The sequence below is a fragment of the Gouania willdenowi genome, chromosome 13 (assembly GCF_900634775.1).
Source record: "Gouania willdenowi chromosome 13, fGouWil2.1, whole genome shotgun sequence".
Lineage (NCBI taxonomy): Eukaryota > Metazoa > Chordata > Actinopteri > Blenniiformes > Gobiesocidae > Gouania > Gouania willdenowi.
Window position 1 is genome coordinate 39,117,417 of NC_041056.1, and position 27,616 is coordinate 39,145,032.

The 27,616-nt window shown below is 38.0% G+C and overlaps 1 protein-coding gene across 1 annotated transcript in view; it reads left to right on the forward strand.

The window, feature by feature from the left end:
• LOC114474184 (solute carrier family 12 member 9) overlaps positions 1–27,616 on the forward strand; it is a 123,094-nt gene that overhangs the window by 25,708 nt on the left and 69,770 nt on the right.

Genomic DNA, 27,616 nt, shown 5'->3' on the forward strand with positions numbered 1-27,616 from the left:
CCACATCACCGGTCGGCTGCCTCGACAACAGAGGTACTCAATGTCCCCCGCCTCCCCAGAGACATGGTTGAAACTCTTCCGGAGGTGGGAATTGACCTTTTTTCTGACGGGATACATTACCAGGCGTTCTATGTCATATCACAATACGTTTGGGTCTGCAAGGTCTAACTGGCATCTTCCCCCGCTATCGGAGCCAACTCAGCACCAGGTAGTGATCGGTTGACAGCTCCGCCCCTCTCTTCACCTCTCTTCACATGCGGCCGCAAATCCAATGACACGACTACGGTGTCGATCATCGAATTGTGACCTAGGGTATCCTTGTGCCAAGTAGCCTGGCGATAAGCCACACCTACTTATTTACTTTTTGTAAGAAAGTTATGGTTCTGGTAATGCCTCTGTTTCTGCTCACCGCTGCTCTGCATTGTTTTAAAACCACTGAAAACACAAGAAGAGGCTTTAAAACCATAAGTCTTTACCGTAATACATGGCATTTTCCTTTGCCGGTTCCGTTTAGGGAAAAAGATCTACGCTTGTCACGCTATTGTCGTCACTTCTGCTCTTTGTTTGATTGGTTACTCTGCGTGTGTTTGACCCCCCCCCCCCCCCCCCCCCTTCTCAGCCCCCCAGAATTCAAGTACCTTGTGAGTGCTTCCAGACTAATCGGCTGTAATAAACTTTGAATAATACAAGGAGATTAGGATGGATTCCAGGCTCGGTGCCAAGTGCACATATGAACACCCTTATGTTTGAACATGGTGTTCGTTTTGGACAATCTGTGACAAGCACAGAAGTCCAACAACAGAACAGCACTCTGGTTCATATTGGGGAGGCCATTCCTGCCAATCATGCCCCTCCAGGTCTCGCTCTCTTTGCCAATGTGAATGTTGACGTCCTCTAGCAGAACGAGGGTATCTCCAGATGGTGAACTCTCCAGTACTCGCTCTAAGGAAGCCAAGATGGGTGGATACTCTGAGCGGTTGTTCGGCCCATAGGCACAAACAACAGGGTCAACTCCAACGTACAGGCCCCGAGCCGTAGGGCAATAAGAATTGCCACCCTTGCCCGGCTCCTCTCACCTGTGGCAACTCCAAAGTGGTAGAGATTCCAACCCCTCTCGAGAAGGCTGGTTCCAAAGTCTTTTCTCTGTATCAAGGTGAGGTAGACTATATCTAGTTGTAGTTTCTTTACTTCGCGCTCCAACTTGGGCTCCTTCTTTGCCAGAGAGGTGACATTCCACGTCACTAGAGCTTCTGTAGCCGAGGATTGGATCGCCATGGCCCCCCATGATCTGCTGACTGATCCACACTGCACCTGGTCCCATATCTCTCTCCTGCAGGTGGTGAACCCACTGGGGGATGGCCCCATGCCCCTGATTCAGGCTTGGCCCGACTGGGCTCCATAGGTAAAAACCTGGTCATCAAGCACATGCGCCTACAAGCCCCATCTACGGGCCTGATCCTATCAGAGTACTGGACACTGGTGTTACTCTTCATGGGAGACCCTACGAGGGGTAAATGCTCTACAGAGGCAGTTTCCCCTGACAACATAGCTCCTGGGGCCATTAGGAACTTAAACTCTAAAAATCCCACAATGCAATGTGCAAAATTCTTTCAATGTACATTGAAATCATTAACTTTTGTCAACAAACCCATTGTTTATTGTGGAGTTTAAAAAAAAATCTTTTGAGCAGCAATTTCAACCTTGGAGAGTAAATTCTCCCATTTTCCAGAAGAAATACCTTAGATTTATTGATCTATAATACAGTATGTTAAGAATTTCAACTTTGGTCAAACCAAAGGAAAGCGGTGGTAGCCTTATTTTATGTTTAGCTTACTTTTCTATCATCATGTTTTTATATCTTTATAAAATATCAACACATGCTTACTGTATTTTAATTATTCCGGTAACTAACTCCATAAGTTCATGCCACAGACAGATATGCACCTACTTTTCATGAATGTGTTGTGGATGGGACGTTTCCAGTGTAGTTCACCTCTCTGTTAGCTATCGTCATTATTATTATTACCATTAGGAATCAGTGCTGTTGATTTGATCACAGTAGCCTTCATGTCCTTGGCGTAGCTGTTCGTATTTCCTTTTTTTCTGTTTCCTCTCAGTCGTTCCCACTCTGTCTCCTGCTGTCTGTGTGTGTGTTGTTGGTGCCAGAGTTCAGTATTGATGGAGCTCTAACGTGAGAGCTACCAAGGTGCTAAACTGACATGACAGGGCTATAAAAGAGCATCTGGGATCAATACCCCATCATTTACCCTGCAGCTCTGTCCTCTCCGAGCCTGTCTAACACACACACACACACACACACACACACACACACACACACACACACACACACACACACACACACACACACACACACACACACACACACACACACACACACACACACACACACACACACACACACACACACACACACAGCCTCTGCAGTATGGAACTAAACACTTCTCCTTTGACCACAGGCTGGCGACCCTCATCATTAAAATGTGTTTGATTTCATTTCCAAACTGCAGCTCAAAGCCTTTCTAGCCATTTATAAATAATATGAATAAAATGTGTTGAATCACACTTTTGGACAGAACACAGGTATTTATTAAGGATGATATTATATATCTTGCGACAAGATATTACAATGTCCAAAACTCACAATATATCATTAGTGGTACAAGTGGTATCTCAATATTTTTGAAGGCAGCGTCTCTTTTCAATTGCAGGAGACAAAGTCAATGTCCAAAGGTCTCAATTGCTGGCAGAAAATAGAGACATAATATTTAGGCATGTGAGGATATCCTAAATCAGGTTTGATTCTAAGCCAGAAACAAAAGCTGCACTTTAAACAGTTAACAGTTTTCATGATGTGAAAATTTTTTTCTCCAAAATATGCACACTATTTATTCTAATTGAAAGGATTTTAGTGCATTATTACGTCCCAATATTTGATTGATCGAAATATCAAATCTAATTGTTGCTCGAGTGTATCCTGACCCCCAATTATATGATATATATGTTACATAAAAATAACATGTAAAATATAACATTAAATATATATTGTTGAAAAGGTACACATCCACAATTTCACATGATTTAATTTTAACTTTAGACTTTCATGACTACTCTCTCTGTTTTTGTGTTGTTTTTGCAGAGTGGCTCTTTATGCCCTTTAAATAGATAAAATTGGTCTTATTTTATTTGTTTATTTTATCATTTATAGACACTTCAGTTGAAAACATTATACCCAGAGTAAGTATCCTCAGAGTTAGTCAAATCAAAGCATGCATGGCTGTTTTTCAAACAACATTCTTTTGTTGCCTTTTTTCCTTTTCCGTAGTATCGTCCTGTATGTTATTGTAAGCTCAGTATTGTATGTCATCCCACCGCTAGTATTTATGTAATATTCCTTAAACAAAATAACCCTCAAAACTCTTCAAAACTGTCATCAAGCTACAGCACTCACACATATAAGAAATGGAAAAGACCCTGCTTGGCTCCTTTCTTAAATATGTGAAATAATGATAAAGATTCTGAGTTTTTTTTTGTTTCTTAAAGGGGTAGTATTATGAAAAATTCACTTTATAATGTTTTTGCTACAGTGATCTACATTCCTTTAGCCTCATTCAGAGGGACAAAGTTGAAAAAGTTCTGTTTCCTCCCTCCCTTGTTATTCCACATTTTGTAAATAGTCAGCTCCAAATGGGCGAGTTGGATTTTTGCCCCAATATTACATCATAAGGTGGAAACTCCTCCTCCTGACAATCCTGGCTCCTCCTACCCTATAAGAATGTGAGCCCTCCCTCTCAAACTACCTCACAGCTAAAAAAACACTGCGATTTGATATAGAACATACATTATACTTTATTGTCATATATGTAAAGATACATACACAAAATGTGTTTTCTGCATTTAACCCCTCCCACACACACACACACAAACACACACAAGATAATCACCCCTGCACTAAGAAATTTTAATTGCTCAATAAATAGTTTTTTTGTACAAGTGTCTTTTATTAGATTCTACCAAAACCGCTGCATTGGTCGAAACTTTATTTATCAATGCATCATGCACATGTCCCATAGAAATAAACCAGAGAAATCACACATGCTATTTTACTTTGCACCCGCAAATATACCCCTTTATAACACTACAGAGTACAGAGTATGTACACCTCTTTGTACATCCAACCTTCAAACATATTCTCATTTGGCCATAATTGATAACTCTACTTAAGCTCCCACGATATGAATACATTCTTCTGACGTGCACTGTACTAGTATAGATAACCTGAAGCACAGAGTAAGCGCTCACAATCAGTTCCACTTTTAGTTGCCGTTATAACACCTCGTATCTCCTTTGACATGATCTGACGTGTTTGTGACCCAATGCGATGCAGCGGTTGGACAAAACAAATGATTATCACCTTAAATGAACTATTCTTGTGGTTAGAGGTGAGGAAGAGCAGAAAGCAACGAAGCAGCCCTGCTGAGTGTTTGAAACAGCTAAAACGTATGACAGACTCCGCTGATGCACACACACACACACACACACACACACACACACACACACACACACACACACACACACCCTGAAGCAGTGTTTCTCTGACTCACAATCACAATAGCCTCTTAAATATCCATGTGTTTTACTGTAATGGGCAGTTTTTTGGCTGAAAACCGTAACAAGAGAGTGTGGATAGCAAATGACAATCGCTATAGTGATCACCCTCTCCAAGAGCGAGGCATGAAGTCTGCATCTACAGACACGCCCACTCTTGCCTGTGCATGAAGGCCCAAAAACAGCCTGTTTATAGAAGCGTCATGAAAATGACTTTTCAGAGGCTAAAACTCTGTAAAACAGGCGAGTTTGGGAAAATAAAACTCAACTATGTTGTTGGGGTTCTTAGAACAAATGGAGATGGGTGAAAAATAGCATAATACTGGAACTTTAATGTTGACTGTGTGAAGCACACGTGCAGAATTGAAGTGGGACGCAGAGGGAAAGGTAAAACTCCTCTGACGTGGTTATGTAACTCAGGTGATGTATCTCCTGCACCAGAAGCTCCATGTATTGGACACACCTTCATTCCTTAACTTCATTTCTCTCAGGCTTCTTTGCATTATTGAAGCTAAACACAGTCTTGTTGGTAGTGAAGGTTTTAAAGAAGGAGAAAAACATAAGATCCTGTATTTAATTCTTTTTTTTTTTCCCTGATTAATGCTCTGACTTCACATTCACCCTCAAACTTATCAGTTATTCCAACAGCATCTTCTTTACTTCTTGTGTTTTTCACAATAGTCATCATCTCTGTCTATTTCTCTCATCGCTCTTTTTCTAGTAAAGCAAAAATAAACATTAAAGGCTATTTGTTTATGACTAAGGTTTCACCCCTCTGGAAAAGATCAATAAATACTCACAAATTTACAAAAATATTACTGAGATTGAAAGGGTATTGTAAATCGAGCAAACTGCAGAAACATATTGTTGTTCATTATCCAGTAGTGTTGTAATAATAATAACTAACTATATTTATAGAGAACTTTTCAAAACATGTTATGAAGTGTTTTCTAAAGGCAGCTGTAGGATAAGAAATAAAAAGTTACGAGGCAAACACAAACCTGTCAAGTTTTGGATTTGAAAATAAGGGACATTTTCTGGTGCCCACTACGAGCCGTCCCACCCCCAACCAAGCTCCAGTATCCCTTATATTTTAAGATAGATGTACAAGAAATCTAAAATACCCACTTGTCAACCACTGACTAAATACAATTATGTGATTGGAATCTGGTAGCTCGACCTTTATTAACATTGAAATGCTGTGAACTTTCCTACTAGGGCTGGTGATATGGACTAAAACTCATCTATCTCAATATTTTTTCTCAAAATGGTGATATGATATAAATCTAGATAATTTTATCAAATAAAGTCTGACCAGAAAAGCAATTCTGGGTTAAATTTGCTGATGCAAAATGTCACACAGGGACATTTATTAACAAACAGCTGCACAATATGAGCACTCATTAATCATCTAACTGAGCTTTACATGTTGTTCTGAGAAGGAAAAGCAGCGACTCCTAAAACTAGTATTTTGATACATAATAAGCTATAATCTATTTATATATATGAAATATTATAATTTTCTATATCGCAAAATAGAAAACTTGATACATCTTGAATCTCGATATTTCGCCCAGCGCTAATTGATAAATTATAAAACAGTCTAAATAAAAACATAAATGTGTATATGAAGCACATGTTTATTAAATATACTTACAGTTTATATACAAGTCAACAGATATTTACTGTTAATTTCACATTGCTTGTCTTTAAGTTAGACATTAACATTTTATTTTCAATAGATATTTTCTTTTAACTCATGTGGTTCTCTGATATTCACTAATGACTTATTAGACACATTTGTTGCAGACTTTACATTCTTTAACACTTTTTGAAAGGAGTGTATAGTTGTGGAGCTTGTGATTGGCTGATTTTTAATGGTGACTTACGTTGTTCGTTTCGCTGTGGTAGACGCTAAAATCTCAGTTACTAATCTTACAGAACGTGTAACTGTGTCCCATCCTGATGGTCTTTAGGAAAATAAACTGTGTCTCATTTTACAACATATTTACACCAATTCTTAGTTTTTTTTCACCAGAAGGTCTTCATCATCCATCTCTCTGAGTTGTTTCTGGGTTCGTTGCTGCTGCTCGTGAGGCTAGTGACGGCTTTCAGTTTAGTAAGGCATCTTTATTATTATTACATTAAAATACGGGATATTTACGGGAAAATACTAATACGAGAAGATGGCGGGAAAGAGGGATAAAATACGGGAGTTTCCCAGCCAAAACGGGATACTTGACAGGTATGGCCAAACAATATAAGTAATTTATTTATAAAGCGCTCTTTACAGATAAAATCACAAAATGCTGTACAGAGCTGTGGTGAAAAGACAAGTGCAACAACATAATAGAATAATAAAACATGGGTGCATATACATCATAACAGCAGCATCATAAAAGGAAGTCTTCAACAGTTTTTTAAATTTGTCCACACAGTTGAGCTTCCAGAGACACTGGTGCAGGTTATTCCAGAGTCTGGGGGCCACAGCCGGGAACGCCAGGTCTCCTTGGGTTTTAAATTTAGTTTTTGGGATCTTTAGGAGACCCTGACCTGAAGACCAAAGACTTCGCCTTGAAGTGTAGGGGTACAACAAGTCCGAGATATAACACACACAGACAGTTGAAGTATAACATGATATTTAAGAAAAAAAGGGTCCAAATTAAGAATAAGTTTAAGAACAATACATAAAAACAATTTAGGAGTCAAATGGAGACAGCCTATGGTCTCGAGACTTTATTTTGAAGGTCTTAGTCTTGTCTTGGTCTTGGTCTGGCTGGACTCATGATTTTTCATTAAGACCAGAGATGTTCGATTAACGCTTTTTACCAATATTCAATATGCTGACATAGTCCAACGGTTAATCAATATTATCGGTTCCAAAACATACATAGACCCCAATCCACCAACCTAACTGTAGGTCACATTATATAAATCACTGTTGAAATAAGACTAGATTAATATGATGCCCCTCTGGATGTCTTGAGCTAGAAAAAAGAAACTATTTAAACTTAATTTATAGAAAATGTGCCGTCATTACGTTTAACAACAGCACAGACAATACCACCGTGTACCAATGATACATATTATGGCAAATATCAGCATGATCTGCTTTTCTTCAATTTCATTAATGTGATTTCATTTTGTAATTTGATTTCAAACATTTAGCGTTAGCTCACTGATTGGAAACACTTACACAAACAAAGTAATTCTGGCTTTATCAGTGGCTTTGAAATACAAAATAAGATATATCATTGATGAACTTTGTCATGGTTTTGTGCTCTTGGTCTCGACCCCCAAAAATCTTTGGCTGTGTTGTAAATGTCATACTAACGTACTACTCTTACTGTTTGATGCCAAGATGAGTATTTAGTACGTTCACATTAGAGAATAATAATAATAATAATAATGCATCAATTTTATATAGCGCTTTATCATAGACACTCAAAGACACTTTACAGAATTAAGGCATTATTCTTTCACTCCACACTTAGTGGTGCCAAACTACTGTTGTATGAATTGTTTGGCTTTAATCTATATCAAACGTTCAAGGAGTAGGCTGCACCATTTCACCACTGTCGGAAATGAATGAATGAAACTGCTTTACGGGTGCGACAATGTGCTGTTTAGTGGACTTTTGTAGACTAATTGCCTTTTATTTTTAAGTTGTGACAGTATCCAAGCGATCAACTTTTACTTTACTACTCTTAATTGTTAATACGGATGTATTGATTTTAAATGCTCCGGAAATAAAGTAGTTGTACTCGACTATGTTTATTTCTGTATAAATGTATGGTTTAGAGAGACATGACATCATAATGATGGTATTAAGAGGTGGATTCATTCAGTGTAGGACATCACTGAAGGCCTAGGTGTGAAATGCACGGCTCGCCACTGGGTTCTACACATATATTGTACACATACACAATTATTAAAATGTTTCATATCAATCATCCCCATGTTTTACCATTTTAAAAAATATAAATTTTGGGGAATACTGGCACAAAAATGGCTCAGACGCCCCCACACCACAATTACTCAAACCTATATTTTCATTGATTAGGAAACCAATCAATACGAAAGAAATTACATGATGGATATTTGTTTTTCATGCATTTTACAGCTGATTTATTATTATAAGAGATGCTAACAGAAAGCGAACACAAGAGGAAGGTGAACTTTTATTAGGTTATTTATTTCAGGCTCAGTAATTGTGATTAATTGTAATTTAACTTTAGTAACTGAGAATGTAATATACTGTAAGGGACTTCCTGAGGTTAAAAAACAATTGCAATTCAATTGTAATTAAACATGGGTAATGGAAGATGTAGTTGTAATTGGAAAATGTAATTGACCCCAACCCTGGTAGCATAATGAAGGATCTCAAAATCTCAGAAATGTTGGAATGGAATGTGTATACGTGAGTTTTATGGATCAAATGAGCACATGTTGATATTCTACTTGGTCACTTTCTCACTTAAAATTATTTTAGAACTTTCAAAGGTGGAGAATCAACAGAAATATTTATCCTCAGTGTGATTCAGGTTTTTGTCGTTGAAGGTTCCAAATGCTAATCATCCTAACTATACTTATAGTATATAGTAGACTATATACTCATTGAGTTTGTAGTGTATAGCAGTGTTTCTCAAATGGCTGTACGCAATGGCACTACAGGGGGTACTTGAGAGAGGGAAAGAGCGAAAAATTAACAAATGAAAGCATAAAAAATATGGGTTTTTTTTAATGTTCTTTTTTAGTTAAAAATGACAATACTCGTAAATATTACCAGTAACTCACAAACAACAACAGAAACACACAAAATAAGAGAAAAAACACGTGGAATAATAAAAAGAAGACAATCAATAACAAAAGACACAAAATGACACCAAAAACACACTAAATGAGAGAAAAATACACAAGATCACTACAAAATACACAAACATAACAGAGAAACATACAGAACAACATAAGAAACAACCAAACGACAACAAAAACATAGAAAATGAGAGAAAAATATACTGAATAATAAAAACAACAGACAACAACAAAATACACAAAATGACACCAAAAACACACTAAATGATAATGAAATGACCTGGATTAAAACATGAACTGAAAATACAAAGGTCAGCCTTGGTCCCACATCAGGAGGGAGATGACCATGAATGACAAAAACTATAGAAATAAATCTATTCAGGAGGCACTAAATACTGTTTCTTTCCACTTATTTACAAAATGAGATTCTTTAAAACGTGTGTTATCACTCATTCATTCCATCATTATGCTCTATAGTTGTTTTCACACAATTCTGGGTAAAATGTAGTAGACAAACGGGGTACTAGGATTCAGAAATAAGAGAAAGGGGAAACTTGAGTGGATTTTTTTTGAGAACACAGCATTTGTCTTGTTTAGTTTGGTCTTGAGTATAACATTGTCAGTGAGAACACAACATAATAAGCTTATAATGTAAAAATATTTTCATCTGATATGTGAAAAATGGATCGACATCAACTATAAATGATTGATAAATAATTATGGATAAAGGATGATGGTGTTAATGAATTAGTAAATGTCCGGAAGGGCTAATTCATTCATTTTAAAGCAGGTTTCCTCATGAAAGTAATACTTTGTCTGTCATTACATCATTTGTCCAAAGTGTGGCAGTCAAACTCTCTTTACCTCACGCTTCCCCCACATTGTAGCTGTGCATTGCAGCTTCAGAGGATCAAGCAGTTAAAGTTGAACATGAATCTCAGGGAGAGCAGCCATTGAAGATGATTGCACTGTGAGTCGAGGGGACCTCTTTAAAGTAGCTCATTTAGGCGTGTGCGTGTGTGTGTGTGTTTGTGAATCTCTTCCATCTCTCAGGTGTGAGCTCATTCTAACAGGGGGGTGATCTAATTTCACCCACTGTGACACCTTCATCCAGATCGGTCTTTTTCAGCAGGCTTTGTGACACGCCTCAATGATCAGTCCTGGATCTGGAGGCCTCAGTGGTGACAAACCTTCTGTACAATCACAGCACATTGATCCATTACATGGTTGATTTCACTTTGCTATTCCAGCTTCTTTTTAGACTCTTCGGATTTGTAAATTTATATTTAGTTACACTAGGGCAGGGGTCCCCAATCCTGGTCCTCAATGGCCACTATCCAGCATGTTTTAGATGTTTCCCTCTTCCAACAGACCTGATTGAAATGATTAACTCATCATCAAACTCTGCAGAAGCCCGATAACGATCCTGGTCATTTTTAGCGGTATCGGCTCCACATGGCTCCACACTCCTCGCTTTCTGGGCCCGATCCTGTTTTTCTGGAGCGTTTTCATTGACACCAACCTGACACACAAAACTGCCATCCTCGCAAGATCGCCAACATGTGCATGAGTTGATGACTAATGTGAGGATTTTCAGACCCAATCAGTGTGTGCTTTGTGCCTAAGTCACATTTTCAGACCAGGGCTGCTTTTTTTGGAACCTCAACAAAGGAGGTACTAAAAAAAAACAGCACCAGGTACCATGAAGGAGGTACGTTTTCTTAGTGGATATGCGCTAAAAGAGAGTAGAGCCGATACCGCCAGTGAAAACCATAGACTGTAGAAAGAATGGGCGTGCATGCAAGCGGACTTTGATGAAGTGAATTACCCATAAGTCCTTTTGTCGTGGGATATTCCAATTAAAAAAAAATGTAAAAATTGATGGCGGACAAACTCTCGCAATAAACCCAATTGGCAGCAAAAATGGCAAATAAAAAAAGTGTATTTTCAAGTGTAAATAAGGTATCAATTATTTAATTTCTGTAATATATTTTATATTAAGATACATTTTGAAATATAAAGGCTTTGGTACATGTAGTTATGTTCTGTACATTTCCTCAAATTCATTGTAAAAAAGAAAATTTGAAATATGCATGAAATGGCTGATTCAATTTCTAATCGTTCCCAGAGACAAAATGACATTTAATTTTTTTCAGTTGAGGGCAGAAAATGACCAACTTTTCACTGGCCACCGATATGCTTCCACACAAGGATATGAGTAAGTTATTTTAATAAGGTAAGGTTTTGTTCTGTCAGTGATTCTGTCAGTCTCTTAGCAAGATAACTTATGATAAGTTATGAACGAATTTGGATGAAATTTTCATGAAAATTGATAAATGGGACAAGTGATTATTACATCAAGAAAAATTATATATATATATACCATTCTTCCACACTGTGGAACTTTTTGCTGATGGTGCCATAGGTTCTTTGAGTCAACAGCTCAATGTTGACAGGTAGTCATGGTAATCCTGAGTTTACCATCTTCCCATGACCGGAGCGTGTTAGCTGACCTTGACCTGCTTGGCGGAGGTCTGCGCTGTCCGAGTGCTTTTCTAGTTTTGTATTGTTTTAACAAGGAAAGCACATTTTAGATTTATTTTTAATTACTTTATATATTTTGCTGTCACGATTGATTACATTCTGACTCAGGTGGATGATGTAAACACAAACTGTCGCAATTCAATCCTTTCAGCACACTTGTGCTCTTACACACTTTATATCCAAGGTGCACTTAAACCAAGTGCGGCCTTTGTGGAAGTCCTTAAGGCATAGTGTGAGTGTTGGAACATTTTAATAGCTCAGTTCTCATGTCTGCTATCTTCTTAGAAGGCTCCTGTATTTATCTGTTTACATTCCATATCCATGTTTTGTGAACACTTTGTAACATTTAATGTGTATAAAGTCCAGAGGAGAGTCCTTTCTCGAGCATTTCATCAGATTGTAACTAATAGGGAAGTAAAGATATCTAAATCTCACGGTTTGGTATAATCACGGTATTAACCTCACAGTGTGATAATTATGGTGATATTGCGGGAAAGCTCACGGTTTTACAGGAAGACAGTTTGCAGCAATACTAACAGTAACAAGAATAATGACTATTGAGAAATTGTCTGTTCACTATTTTGACAGTATTTATTGTCATACTTTTAGATTTGATATTTTAAACTGAATACTGCCTACTGACAGATACAGATTATTTAGCTAAAGTCCAATAATTCTAAATTAGTCAGGAACTCTCTTAAAGGCAACATAGGAATAGAAACAGTCTAGTAACAATAGATTAAATGATGATAATAAAAAAACAGCCAAGGAATCAGATGCAAAATGTCTTATTCCGTGTTTAGATTAATTTTAGGTTTTTCTAAAGAAACAAGAACAAGTCAACATTTAAGTTAGGAGTAATCTCTGAGCATTTAAAGTTTCACTAACCTTTTAAAACCCTCATTGTCAACAACAGAGAATGACCATAATTGCGCAAAGTCTCTTGTTATTTCTTCAGCTCTTGGGCTGTTCTGAGGGAGTTTGGTTGCAAATCTTTCCTTTAGAGTTTTTTGATCAAACTGGATTGTTTGTTTGACACAATCCTTAAACTTTTTGCGATGCCAGGTTGTTTGCATTTCCAGAAGAGTAGCGCACGGTACACTTGCAGTGTTTGTGTATTGTTACCCTTTTCTCTTTTATGGTTTCTTTATGTGGTGAAACCAAAATGTTTCCACACCTATGACTTCTAGCCACTGCATCATGCACAGGTTCTACAAACTCTTCCATTTCTACCTCGCTCTGCTGGCTACCACCATCCGCCATGTTTCCTTTCCCCTCTGACCTCGCACTGTTGCACGCTATTGTCACAACCGCCTGTAACCTATAACGACATCCCAAAGCTTTATGGCACTTGGAGTTTACTCTGAAATGGTCTGTTACAAAACTTGTTTTTAGCGCAACGACTCATTATTTTATACCGATATTATATTGTCAATACTGTGACATTCCTATTAACTGTGAGAATGCTCACTTAAATTAAAGTAAAACCTTAAAGACAAACCTGTTTTGTCTCAATACCTTGGTTTACTACAATCAGGGGTGCATAGCGCATTTTTTCAGCCACAACTTGGTGTCAGAAGTGGGTTGTCTCACCTCTTATTGTCTAATAAGAGGGCGACCGTGGCTCAGGTGGTAGTGGGTCGTCTTCTGATCGGTAGGTTGGAGGTTCGATCCCAGTACCTGGCCATGTGTCGAAGTGTCCTTGGGCAAGACACTGAACCCTAAGTTGCTCCTAGTGGTCGACTAGCGCCTTGCATGGCAGTTCTGTCCCACTGGTGTGTGAATGTGAGAGTGTTTGGGTGAATGAGCTGATATGTAAAGCGCTTTGAGACTGCTTCAGTGTGGTGATAAAGCGCTATATAAAATCTAGTCCATTTAATAACAAGACAGTTGGACTGTCCCGCTGAACTGGACCGTTACTTCAAGATCCAAAGAACTTATGAGACGCTGGGAGAATTTTAATTCAAATTTATTTACAGTTTGTTGAAAGGTGAAATTTAATTGAGTTTTTTGGTCTTTGAGTAAACAGGCAGAATGGATCAATTTCCTTTGGGGATTTGTGGACATATTCTTGGACATTCATGAACTCAGTGAATTGAAGTAAAACCTTAAAGGCAAACCTGTTTTGACTCTAGACCTTTGTTTACTACAATCGGGGTTGTTTAGCACAATTTTTCAGCTACACAATTCTGCAGCCGTTGGGACACTGAGCAGGATGCCTGTGATTTAGAGTTTTGACTTTACATACCTGCAGTTGCTGATTGTTCTAGGTTTAAACAGGGAAACAAACCCATTTTCTGCTTCACAGCTGTTGGCAAAGCAAAGCAAACGTAGCTTATTCGGATATGAGTGCCCGATGACTACTGCAGCCACGAGGTCGCCCGCAGTAAAGCCGCCACATATTCTGTGTGTTTGGAGATAATCGCTGATGATATGCCACTATGAAAAGAGGGCCAGTGATGATGAGGATGGTGGTGATGAAGGCTGGCGAAGGCCGGATGTGAGATAGAGGAGAATCTATTAACCTCATGTGAACAACCAGCCAACCATGACAGATTGGCCTGTCTCTGCTTTATCAAGCGTGCGTGCGTGTGTGCGTGCGTGTGTGCGTGCATGTGCGTGCGTGTGTGTGCGTGCGTGCGTGTGTGTGTGCTTTATGAAGTGCATGATAACTCACTCTACAGCACCAATATTTTTTTATAATAATTTCAAACTGCTTTCATGTCACATAAATGCCCATGTGATCTCATTTCATTTGCATCTCTTTTTTTTTGTTTTTTTCTGTGTGCGTGCGTGCACATGCCATGCACATGCGTGTCCTGTTGAGCTGATCTCCTCGCACTAAAGATTCTTTTGTATTAATAACCGACTTGATAATTATATTAATTTGAATATGCCGGGCTGCCTTTGTGCTGCTATCTCTGACATGCAGCTTTAGTGAACGACGTATACGCGATCCACGCACCCCGCGGAGTTCCCCCATCTCTTCTCTTCTCTCGTTCTTTTCTGGCATCTCCCACTCACTCACACATGCACGCACACACACCTTTTCTAAATCCTCCCACTTTTCCAACAAACAAATTCTTCATGCCGAAGCTTTTCTCCAAAAACATGCTGCATATCTCTGGTCTTCACCCACGCGCTGTCTTTTTTCTATTCTGTGTTTTGTTGCGACGCTGCGCCTCTGTTACCTTTCAATCACCTGCCTTTGTTCCTCTGTTTTGTCTTCACTCATCCAGTATCTTCCTCTTTGCTTCAGCTACAGGCTGTCTCTGCTGGAATGTTTCATTTGACAAGTTTTCTAAGAATGTCAGAGGTTTGCTGGCTGTATTCTGTGGTTGTGGAATCCAAATGTTTGTCACAGACAGAGATGAATAAAACGACATGTTTCAAGAGTTCTGAGAACCAAACCAGCAAAACAAGCTTCAATAATAACAGAAACCAACATTTAGGCTGTGTTGTAAATGTCATACTAACATACTCATACTAAGTTTGACGTCAAAATTGGTATGTAGTGCGTTCACATTAGATAGTATGAAAAGGTTGAGTATGCGGAAATACCCGTATGTATACTCTATAAGAACATTTTTTAAGTACTGTATGCAGGGTGGGCACCCCATGATGCATTGCAGGCAAAACGTAAAATGGTCCTGGGACCGGCGTCAAGCTAAAATTCAAATATCCCCTTTTCAAAACAAAAGCATCTCTTATTGTCTTCAATTAGTTTTTAACCCTTTTGTAAATGGGGCTTTTGTTTTGAAGTTAACCAGAAGCTTTGTCAGTAGCACAATGGAGGGTCTCTGAAAATCTCAGAAATGTTGGAATGAAATGTGTATATGCAGGTTATTTGGATCCAATGACCACATGTTGATATTTTCCTTGGTCACTTTCTCGCTATGAGTTTTAGATCTCTATCAGCTTTAAAACATATTGCTTAATTTATAAGTACCTAATAATGTAACCCAATACATGCACGCTGTAATGAGAATGAGGTCAAGGTGCGTGTCCAAGTTGACCATGATGTAATGTCTCCTAAGAAGTTGACACAGCTGGAGTTAGTTTTCCTCCACTTATAAATTAAGTCAAATATGTCTTCTGGCAGTAATCCCTGCCATCTCAAATTCATTCCAATTATTTCCTTTCCTTTTGCACACAAATGCTTTAGAGGGCCCACAGCATGTAGAAGTGTTCAGAGGAAAATGTTAAAACAACTAATTCACTTGATGATGGGTCATTTTAGGTTTGATTTACCCGGATGTAGTCACGTTACAGATGAAAGAAAACTTCAGGCTCATTTTGATTTGCAGAGATTAAACAGTTACTTCATTTAAAAGTACACTCTGGTGTTGTTAACAGATACAGAAAGACGAGAAGACATTTTTTGTGGCAGTGTGTTTTTTTGATTAGAAATTGATGTTTATTATGAACTTTAACCCTAGTTACAGTGGGGCAAAAAAGTATTTTGTCAGCCACCAATTGTGCAAGTTCTCCCACTTAAAATGATGAGAGGCCTGTAACTTTCATCATAGGTATACTTCAACTATGAGAGACTAAATGAGAAAAAAAAATCCAGAAAATCACATTGTAGGATTTTTAATGAATTTATTTGCAAATTATGGTGGAAAATAAGTATTTGGTCAATAATAAATTATAAAAGTTCATCTCAATACTTTGTCATGTACCCTTTGTTGGCAATGACAGAGGTCAAATGTTTTCTGTAAGTCTTTACAAGTTTTTCACACACCGTTGCTTAGGGGTGAGTATTGGCAAGGTTGTTGCAATACGATACGTATCACGATATATGGGTCACGATGCAATATTATCACGATATATCACGATATTGCGATGTTCTACCCAGTTAATATCAAAATTAAATATAAAGATGAAAAATTAAATTGCTGTATGTTCATCAGAAGATATTGATCATTCAGAGGAAAAATTGAGTCAAAACTATTTGCTTCAAAACATCCTATTTATTTGCACATTTTCACTGAAAAAAAGAAAATGCAGTGTTACACACTGCCATCATAAGATAAAGTGCAAAAAGTGATTTTTCACTGAAACTTTTGCGTAGAAGTCTCAAAGTAACCGTTACAACATAATGACGGCATTGTAACAACTGTAAGTGAGAACATTATGGGTAAAGCACTCTGAATTACTGACAATGCACAAAAATAAGGAAAAATAATTTATGAAATTGTATCAGTTCAGCACTGATCTGAACAGATTATATGAAAATAAAATGTCTGTGCATACATAAATATTGCAGGCATTACACACTGCCATCATAAAATCAAGTTCATCAAATAACCATTGCAACACATTGAAAGCATTGTAACCACCACTGAAATATTGCACAAATACACAAAAATATTGAAGAAATATAAAAAAATTAACCTTTTTAAATAAAAAAAATAGATTTTTTAAAATACATTTTTTTTTTTTTTTTTTTTTTTAAATAAAAAAAAAAATGATTTAAAATCAGCACCCAAAAAAGCGCAATAAACTGTGAAATCGATTTTTCACACCCCTACTGTTGCTGGTATTTTGGCCCATTCCTCCATGCAGATCTCGTCAAGAGCAGTGATGTTTTGGGGCTGTCGCTGGGCAACACAAACTTTCAACTCCCTCCAAAGATTTTCTATGGGGTTGAGATCTGGAGACTGCCTAGGCCACTCCAGGATCTTGAAATGCTTCTTATGAAGCCACTCCTTCATTGCCCAGGCGGTGTGTTTAGGATCATTGTCGTGCTGAAAGACCAGCCACGTTTCATCTTCAATGCCCTTGCTGATGGAAGGAGGTTTTCACTCAAAATCTCACAATACATGGCCCCATTCATTCTTTCCTTTACACGGATCAGTCGTCCTGGTCCCTTTGCAGAGAAACAGTCCCAAACCATGATGTTACCACTCCCATGCTTTACAGTAGGTATGGTGTTCATTGGATGCAACTCAGCATTCTTTCTCCTCCAAACATGACGAGTTGAGTTTTTACCAAAAAGTTCTATTTTGGTTTCATCTGACCATATGACATTTGCCCAATCCTCTTCTGGATCATGTGCTCTCTAGCAAAATTCAGACGGGCCCAGACATGTACTGGCTTAAGCAGGGGGACACGTCTGGCACCGCAGGATTTGAGTCCCTGGCGGCGTAGTGTTTTACTGATGGTAGCCTTTGTTACTTTGGTCCCAGCTCTCTGCAGGTCATTCACTAGGTCCCCCGTGTGGTTCTGGGATTTTTGCTCACCGTACTTGTGATCATTTTGACCCCATGGAGTGAGATCTTGCGTGGAGCCCCAGATGGAGGGAGATTATCAGTGGTCTTGTATGTCTTCCATTTTCTAATAATTGCCCGCACAGTTGATTTCTTCACACCAAGCTGCTTACCTATAGCAGATTCAGTCTTCCCAGCCTGAACTAGCAAATTAATGACGAACAGGCTGATTCAAAGGAAGAAGATGGTCGTCAATGTTCTTCATCCCTGCAAGGCCACAGACTGAAATAGGGAGAAATTTACCAAGATGTACAAGACCACTCCTGATGTTGATGGTGTTGCATTTAATAAGGGTTGATGTGACGTCTGGGGAGTCCTTCTCTATGTATGTGTTTGAGCTTTTACTCTGATTATTTGTGTTTGTCCCCAAAAACTATGCCAAAATTACTTCTTTACACATTTCGGCTGTTTTCATGGAATTATATTTTCGGTAAAGCAATGGCAGATTGTTTTGGTGTCGCCAAAATTGAATGTCACGTGGCGTGAGGTGACGTTATGTGGAATACTGTGAATAAAGTAGAACAAAAATGGAGTCAATATAATCACTTTCCTTCATGTCTGGCAAACAAACACAATAAATCACAGTAAGAATGAAGTAAAAAAAATTGTATGCAACTGTCTACGGGATTCCACATCCCACAATGCAATGCACCAACCTTTCAGACAACGTCAGCAAGAGAATGTTTACTGTGCAGATCAAATCCAACTTGAGCAGCAAGATCTACCTTTTACATCTATTCATCTACGAGTCATGTCCTATTCTAGTGCCTAATGATGATACAATAATATAAGCAAAGCGCTGATATCCCTGACAGCGAGCTTGAAGCTTATCTATGGAAATGCATCTGGCACATTAGCTCTAAGATGTTGTTAGCACTTTTTCTTTTTCCATGCATTCAGTTTCACAACCTGTCACCTAAATGTCACCCAGTTGTAGGATTTTTTTTTATTATTCAGGAGATGAAAATAGCTTTGGTTGGAAAATTAGAAATTGAAAAGTGAAGAGCAGTCTATAATATGGAATTAGAGCGTTGAGCGTTTGTATGTAACAAAACAAGCAGGACAAACCTAGGGCTGAGGCAGAATGTGCACAGTGCATGTGCAGTGTTGTGTGAAAAAGGCTAGGGGGAAGCCTGGGGACTGAGGGAATGGATGGAGGAGGTGTGTTTGTGCACACAGAGGCCTTGTTAGTTATTGATCCCATTTAATAATCCTTAACCACACTCCTCTCTCATGAGAGCACTTAACTCCCCCACTCCTCCCCCTCCTTTCCCCTAACTCTATGGCCTCTTACTGCCTCCTTTTCTTCACCTCCTTCTTTGTGTCCGTGTGTCACAGGCCTCACTCCTCGTCTCTTATGGATACTAAACGTAGCTGCAAGGTCAAAGTGAAGTTTTGTCCGGGTCTGGTACAATACTTACTGTGGTATACATTTAGAGCTCAGTCAAAGCTGAATACAGACACTATCTGCGTCTCCATTACCCTTGGAAATGCGCAAAATCTAAATGGCCCAATAAAAGCTGGTAATAGAAACACCCAAATTTTGAAAAAACACTCAAATAGTTTTTACGCTTCCATGAGGAACTATTTCAGACGTTTCGATATTAAAATGCGTCGCAAAAGCGCTATGGAATCACTTTTTCTGCAAATACACGTCACATGACCACTGCTCTCCGAGTAAACACGACGTGGTACTTGTAAACAGAAGAGGAGACCAGGACATTTCTTTGCATTATACTTAAAAAAAATAATTACTGCTGCATTCGGCGTGAAACAACAAAGGAATACAGAGTGTTATATGGAGGTTCTGAGCATTCGTCGTCCTGTGGCGAAGTCTCACAGGATGAGATTTCACGGGAGTTGCAAGTCTCCTGCCCAAAACAACATTCAATGGAAACACGTTCAAAGCGCAATTAAACTTTGTCGACATTTTGAAATATTGCTTTTATTTTGCAAAAATCTGCAATGAAAACCCAGCTAGAGTCAAGGCTGCATGTCAGTGGTCATCACTGAATTTAGGCACTTACTGCTCACACTTCGATGTGTGTGTGTGTTAAAGTTTTTACAAATGTGATTTAAATCTTCTGTAATGATTCACACCCAGTTAAGCTCAAACTGGTCCGTATTTGGCTCCCGAACTGAAATTATTTTTACACCCCTTATTTAGAGCCACCAAAAGCAGCACTAGTTAGCATTTTGACAGAAAAAGTGGATAATTGTTTCTCTCAATGGGAGGTTTACAGGCAAATGGGGCTTGGAACGTCATCAATCACATAATTTCAAGATGGAGGAACACAGGCTATAAAACGGTAAAGTAGTCCCATTTTTAAAAGTTAATAAAATAAATATTGCAGAATTATGCTTTTTGTAACGTTTCAGAGATTTTAGGCCACATTTGTAAAAACAGAGGACTATCCCTTTAAGAGTTGTTTTTGCTCAGAGAAAGTCAGACAACCTTTAGTTTCCCTTCCTTAAATACTGATAAACTGTGCTGTAGGATTGTCAACTTGTTGATGTCTTGGACTTAACATCTTAGTAAATAGTCATGCAGAGATGCTCTGTATCGACTTGATAAATAATGGGTTTTTCTGGAAGAAGGACCCAAGCTTTTTGCTAAAACCCAGTACAAGGTGGTTTGAATGCATTTCAAATATAAGGAGGGATACACTTTACACGCTGGGAGTGATTCAGAGCCTCATTAGTCTTTTAAAGTGAAGCAGGGTTCCGTTTTCTCCACTGGCTGCTACCTGATTACCACCAGCCAACATTTGTGAGTCAGCCACTTATTATAACGTCGCACCAGCTATAAGATTCCCTCCCGACTGCTAATGACAGTTACTTAACAACTTTTTGAAGGTTTTGTGAACTATCCAATGCTCGATGGCAATAGTTGGGCTGCAGTTGAATTTTCTAATTGTCTCCCCGTATGTCTGATTTAAACTGCCTGCTTAATTGAGGAGGTTTTACAAGGTCCTTCAACTAGAGATGAAACCCATCACATGAATGCACTTTAGATCAGTGGTTCCCAACCACTGGGCTCCTGACCAATACTGATCTGTGAACCGTTTGGTTCTAGGTCGGAAATAAAAAATAATGTTAACTTTTTTAATTTTTATGCATGTTCCAGTAATTTTATTTTGAAAAAAATATCTGCTTTTGCGCTCACAACTCCTTCACTTGACTGCATTGGATTACACACAATGCCAAGGTGAGGGCTATCTAACACTGCTGCCCCACTTTGTTTTTTTTCTTTATTATATTATAATAAATATACTGTAAATATTTGTAATTATTAAACAACTCATTTGCTGCTTTATTTTTTTCTATTTTATATATTTTTTAATTTATAATTTTTTTGTTTTTATTATACGTTTATGCAAATTTATCATTAACTACATTCAATTTAGTAGGGCTGTAGTCAACCAAGAAAATGGTTGATCTACCAAGACTACGGCACACGTAGCGATTAGTCGACCAATAAAACAAAAAACGGAGAATGAAACGAAGAAGAAAAAAAAACGAAGAATGAATGATCAGGTGCAGAGGAGGACAAGGAGAAAGAAAAAGAGACAAATATTTTGTTTTGGCTTTTTTGTGGCGCCGATTTGCTTTTAAACACAGACCATTTATGATGTGGGTTAGGGTTAATAAGGTTCTTATTCAAGCTTTGACCAGAACCCAACAAAGCAAAAGTGAAACCTACAGGTCCGACAGACATTAGGTATTTATATCAGAGCCCGACCTGAAACTGACAATTAAAACCTATTTTTTCCTCATACAAATGACATATTTACATTTGTTTTAGTGGTAAGCCTGTTTTTATTAATAAACTGTTGATTTCAATATCAGATCAGCGCACGGGGAAACAAACGCACGTCAAACACAGGTGTGCAGTGTGCCCCGCTGTGCCAGAGACAGCAGTGGATCTATTAACATAATCCACATATCAAATATAAGGATAATCCATGTTCTTGTGTAGAAAAAGGATTGATTAAATAGTGGATGCTTGTGTTTCAAGCCTGTCTTAATGTGTTCCCTCTCTGCTCTGATCTGGACAGTGCACTGCGCAGTGACAGCTGAAGCGCCACCCCCTTTTTTGTTTTTTTTTTTGCAGCAGAAGCAGCACGCACTCGCACAGAGAGCTGTTGCTGGACATTAAATACATTATTTTGATATTTAATCATTGCTGGTTGACTAATGAAAATCTTGGTCGACCACGACAGTATCGACCAATTAGTTGACTAAACGACCAGAGTTGGCAACCCTACAATTTAGTGTTAAGAGTGCCCACTTCCAACTTCATTTCGATCTGATGTGTTATTGCTAAGTTACGTGTTATCCAGTCCCTTGGTTTTTATTTTTCATTTTATTATTCTTAAGAAAATCAGGAACAAATACAGTGGAGGGATTCTGACGTTGTACTTCATCATTTGGACGCCATTATCCTCCATCTTACTTAGGGGTGGTTACTGAATTTTGTACTTTTTCAGGTACAGGCTGAATTCCGTTGGCACTACCCGGTACTGATTCATGTAAAATCAAATGGTGCCATGTTTTGGGACCTAAAGGCATCCTTGTGACTGTGAAGGAATAAAAGCAAGTGGGTACCTGAACACAACATTGTATGCACAAGAGCGTAATGATGGCAGTAGCTGTGAATTCAGCAATGTTTGATAGAAAGCTTTCATAAATCTCTGCTTTTTAAATTGCGCTGCAGACTGAGCAACTACCGAACCCCCACTGCACGCAGAATCATGACCGGTGTAAACAGCGTGTTGTACTGACTAGTTGGAGAACAAGCTGCTAAGGCTTCGTCTGAAGCCTCCATCAGTGTAGCGCAGAGATATTTCCTGGTTCTGTGACCAAAGCAAACAGCACTGTTGCCTAAAGTCTTTGTTTACAGGTGGACATGCACGCTTCTGTGTCCAACAACTAACAGAAACGGACAGAAATGTCCAGTATTTAAGAGAAAGCATAAGGGACCTCTCTTTATTTTGACTCTCCCTTCACCACTGTTTTTAGGATAAACAGGATTAGAACCAACCAAGCTCTGGCAATAGCACCAAACGGAAACAGATGCTGAGGTTTCCAACTTTGCGCACAAATGCAAGGGAAATACTCTTACCTACCTATAGGGCTGCCTTTTAATTTATTATCACACGAAAGTACCAAAAATTGCTACTGTTGAGTATTGATACCGATTCACAGGTATCAGTTCAAATGTGAAAGGCACCAATTCAATACAACTCCAAAATAGGCAAACATCAAAGACAATGTTTGTGTAGCTTTGAACAAATAAGTATACTTTAAAACTAACCATATTCATTGCAAGAACAAATGTAGTACTGTATATACAATGGAGTGAGTGAATGTGTGTCACGGTAATTGTCATATGTTTTTATTTTAATTTAGTTTTTTAGATTTCTTACATTAACTTATTTTTTTTTAGTTAATTTAACAATAAATTAAATAAATAAGAGGGTGACAAAGAAAGTGTTAAATGAAAACACATAATTTAAGACCTGACAAAATATAATTTAAAACCTAGTTTGAAAAATATGGACATATTCAAGATTTGAAATCATCAAATTTAGTTTGTTCATAGTTTGTTCATCTTTCTTAGCCTTTTCTGAAAAGTGCCTGAAATGGGTCCCACCTGTCTTTATTCATGTTGGGTCTGATCCAAAGCAAGCAAAATTATTTAATTTCTTTTTCTCCATTTTGCTTCTCTTTCTCACGTCTTCGACACCCACGGCTTCACCTGTCAATCAGGCACTTCTGATGTCTTTGTTATTTGGATTGAGGGTTTGATTCCTTCTGGAAATCTTGTTGCTCAAGGTTGGGTTTGTCATTCAAAAGAACTTGTTCAGAAAAACTTTGTACTTTCTTACTGGCTGCTCCTTTTTTGTGTGTCCTTCACATGTCTTTTTACAGATGTCAGATAAATGGATTTTGACTGTCTTGTTGATTTTCTCCCTTGTTTGTGGTGCTCAGCCTTTGAAACAATCATATCATTATTCTTTGCTTTGAAAAAGCCTTTTTTTATCACTGTAATCTCCGTTTTAATCTAATCTCCATAGTGTGTAGTGAATTTAATTGTGGGATATCTTTAGGCACTTTGTAATTTCTTATCTATGTATTCTTCCCTCTTGCTGGTAGCTTGTTGAGTGTTGCATTCAATATTTTCACTTCATTCTTTGAAATACTATAACATTCTTTATGTATCAAATTTATCTCTTCCTCTTAAATTGTGAAAATTGAACTGTTATTTATCTTTTTTTTATTTGGAACAGTGCATTGTTGCATTTAAAATGAAAAAAAAAAAAATATGTTAAAGTTGATTATTAGTAAATGGGTGGAAAAAATTATATATATATATATATATATATATAGAGACGGAGAGAGAGAGAAAAAATGAATGCTTTTGTTGTCATTATACACAAGGTACAACGAAATTAAGAGGACTCTTGTGGTGCAAGATACAGAGAAAATAAAATAAAGATAGATAAGTGTATTTACAAGAGGAGCCACAAAGATGATAAATAAACAAACAGTGAGAACAATGAGGATATACTGTATATATATATATATATATATATATATATATATATATATATATATATATATATATATATATATATATATATATATATACACACACACACAGTTGTGTTCAAAATAATTCAACCTCCACTGCAGTAAAGTGTTTTAGCAAGTTTGAAACAAATTTTTTATCTTGTTTATAATCAGATCAAATAAGGACAAGGACAAATTCAACCTAAATTACAACAACATTTTTTGTTATATACCAACAAATGTCCTTTTTGCGATTCCCTCACTGACAAAATTATTCGACCCCCTAAAGACCACTCTATAGAACAGAGGTTTCAATCAGGTGTTAAAAACACCTGCAGATGTGAACAGAACCATAACGGCAACAATTAAGCAGATTTAAAAAACCTGCCATACTCGGCTCCTTCTAGACAACTAATGGTGCCTTTGCAATGTGGTGAAGTCTAGGGAATGGTCAAAGAAGTCAAGAGAATAGGGATTTTATCTTCTTAAGAAAGGATATGTATATAAAAAGATGGCAAAGATATTAAACATTTCAAGAGACACAATTGGAAGCATAATTCGCAAGTTTAAAGCTAAAGGCACAGTGCAAACGCAACCTGGACGCGGCAGAAAAAGGATGCTGTTGGCAACTGCTGTCCGGTACCTGAAGCGAAAGGTGGAGAAAAATCTCCGGATGACAGCTGATGAACTGCGACAGGACTTGTCACAGGGAGGTACTCAGGTTTTGGCCCAGACAATAAGGCGCACACTGCGAAATGAAGGCCTCTGTGCCAGAACTCCCAGGCGCACCCCCCTGCACACCCCCCTGCTGACTCCAAAGCACAAGAAGCGTCGACTCCAGTATGCCAAAAACCACGTGGACAAGCCACAACGGTTTTGGGATACTGTTCTCTGGAGCGACAAGACAAAATTGGAACTATTTGGGCCAATGGAACAACAATATGTTGCCTACTGTGAAGCATGGTGGGGGGGTCAGTCATGAGGGTCATGGGGCTGTTTTGCTTCTTCAGGTACAGGGAATCTCCAGCGTGTGCAAGCTACCATGAATTCAATTACCTTCCACGAAATATTGGGTTTAAATGTCATGCAGTCAGTGACAAAGTTGAAGCTTTGGAGACGTTGGACCTTCCAACAGGACAATGATCCCAAGCATACCTCCAAATCTACCAGAGCTTGGTTGCAGAAGAAGAGCTGGAAGATTCTTGATTGGCCATCACAATCGCCCAACTTAAATCCCATAGAAAATCTCTGGTGGGACTTGAAGAGGGCAGTTGCCGCATGCAAGCCCAAGAATGTCAATGAACTGGAGACCTTTGCCCATGAGAAATTGGCTAAGATACCTGTAGATCGTTGCAAGAAACTTGTCTAGCTATGTTTCACATCTGAAGGATGTTATTATTGCCAAAGGGTGCTGTACTAAATATGTATATGACTAAGGGGTTGAATAATTTTGTCAATGAGCTAATCACAGAAAGGACATTTGTTGGTATATTACAAAAAAATTGTTGAAATTTAAGTTGCCTTTGTCTATTTTATAAGTCCTTATTTGATCTGATTATAAGCAAGATAAAAAAAATAAATGTTAGACTTGCTAAAACACTTAACTGCAGTGGGGGTTGAATCATTTTCAACACAACTGTATATATATATATATATATATATATATATATATATATATAATGTAAAGTTTGGTGCATCTATAATCTGGTTTGGGCTAGTGTAGGCCTGAGGCACAAAACCAGTCGGATTCAATTAAGAAGCTATTTCTGGCCAACAATGAGATAAATTAAATGGACCCTGTTTGAAATGTGATATTACTCGCCCACACACAGCAGCACTGTGTGCACGAATGTGTTTCCAACTAAAGATCAAAGAGCAATGTAAAGCAAGCAAAAGAAATACTGTTTAGCTGATGAGAAAAGTATAGAGTTCACATTCATTGTGTGAATAAAACATGATGAAATTTGGAGAGTGAGGCTAAAAGATGAGAAACTCGTACTATATCCTAGTGGGAGTTGAGTTACAACAGCGCGAAAGAAGGAAGCCAGGATATGGAGAGGACCAACAGGAAGTAGTTTCTCCATCAAAAATTGTCTAGCCTCAGATTTTCTGGAACAAAATTTCCTTAATTCCATTTCAGAGTTCACCTGGATTTGTGTATTAGATTAACATTTCTATTTCATTTCAATTTCATTGGCTTTCCTTAATCAGATGTCATTACAGGCTATTAAACTTTAATAAAATCATACCAAACGTGCTTAAAACTGCCATATGTATGTTTTTTTTTTGTTGCTTCATTTAGTCAAAAATCCACCCTAACCTTTGATCATATTGTAATCCAAAGTGTTCTGAGAGGACTCTGGACTTCTGCTCCTTCTCTTGGCTCTGTGTTTAAGCTTTGGAAATCCAGGAGCGTGACGCTGCTTTTTAGCCAATCAGAGATCTTTTTACAAACAAGAGTTCTTCATGAGCTGTTTTGGGGCTTTACCATTTGCTGCTCAACTAAAGTCAATGCAAGTTCTCGTTTTGTAGGTAGTACAAGTGCAATGATGGACATTACAGCATCTCCTGCTAAAGCACAACCAAAACCTAAATATGGATGAGAATAAAAGAAAGAACCCTAACCCAAAACACTGCCCTGCTAGCAAGTCACATGTATACAAAAAGTGAAAGGGTGGGGCATACAGTAAAGTATTATTTTTGGATTCATCTATCAATGTTTATGTACAAAATAATATCACATGACCTTTTAAATAGGTATTAATTAAATGAAAGGCTAACAA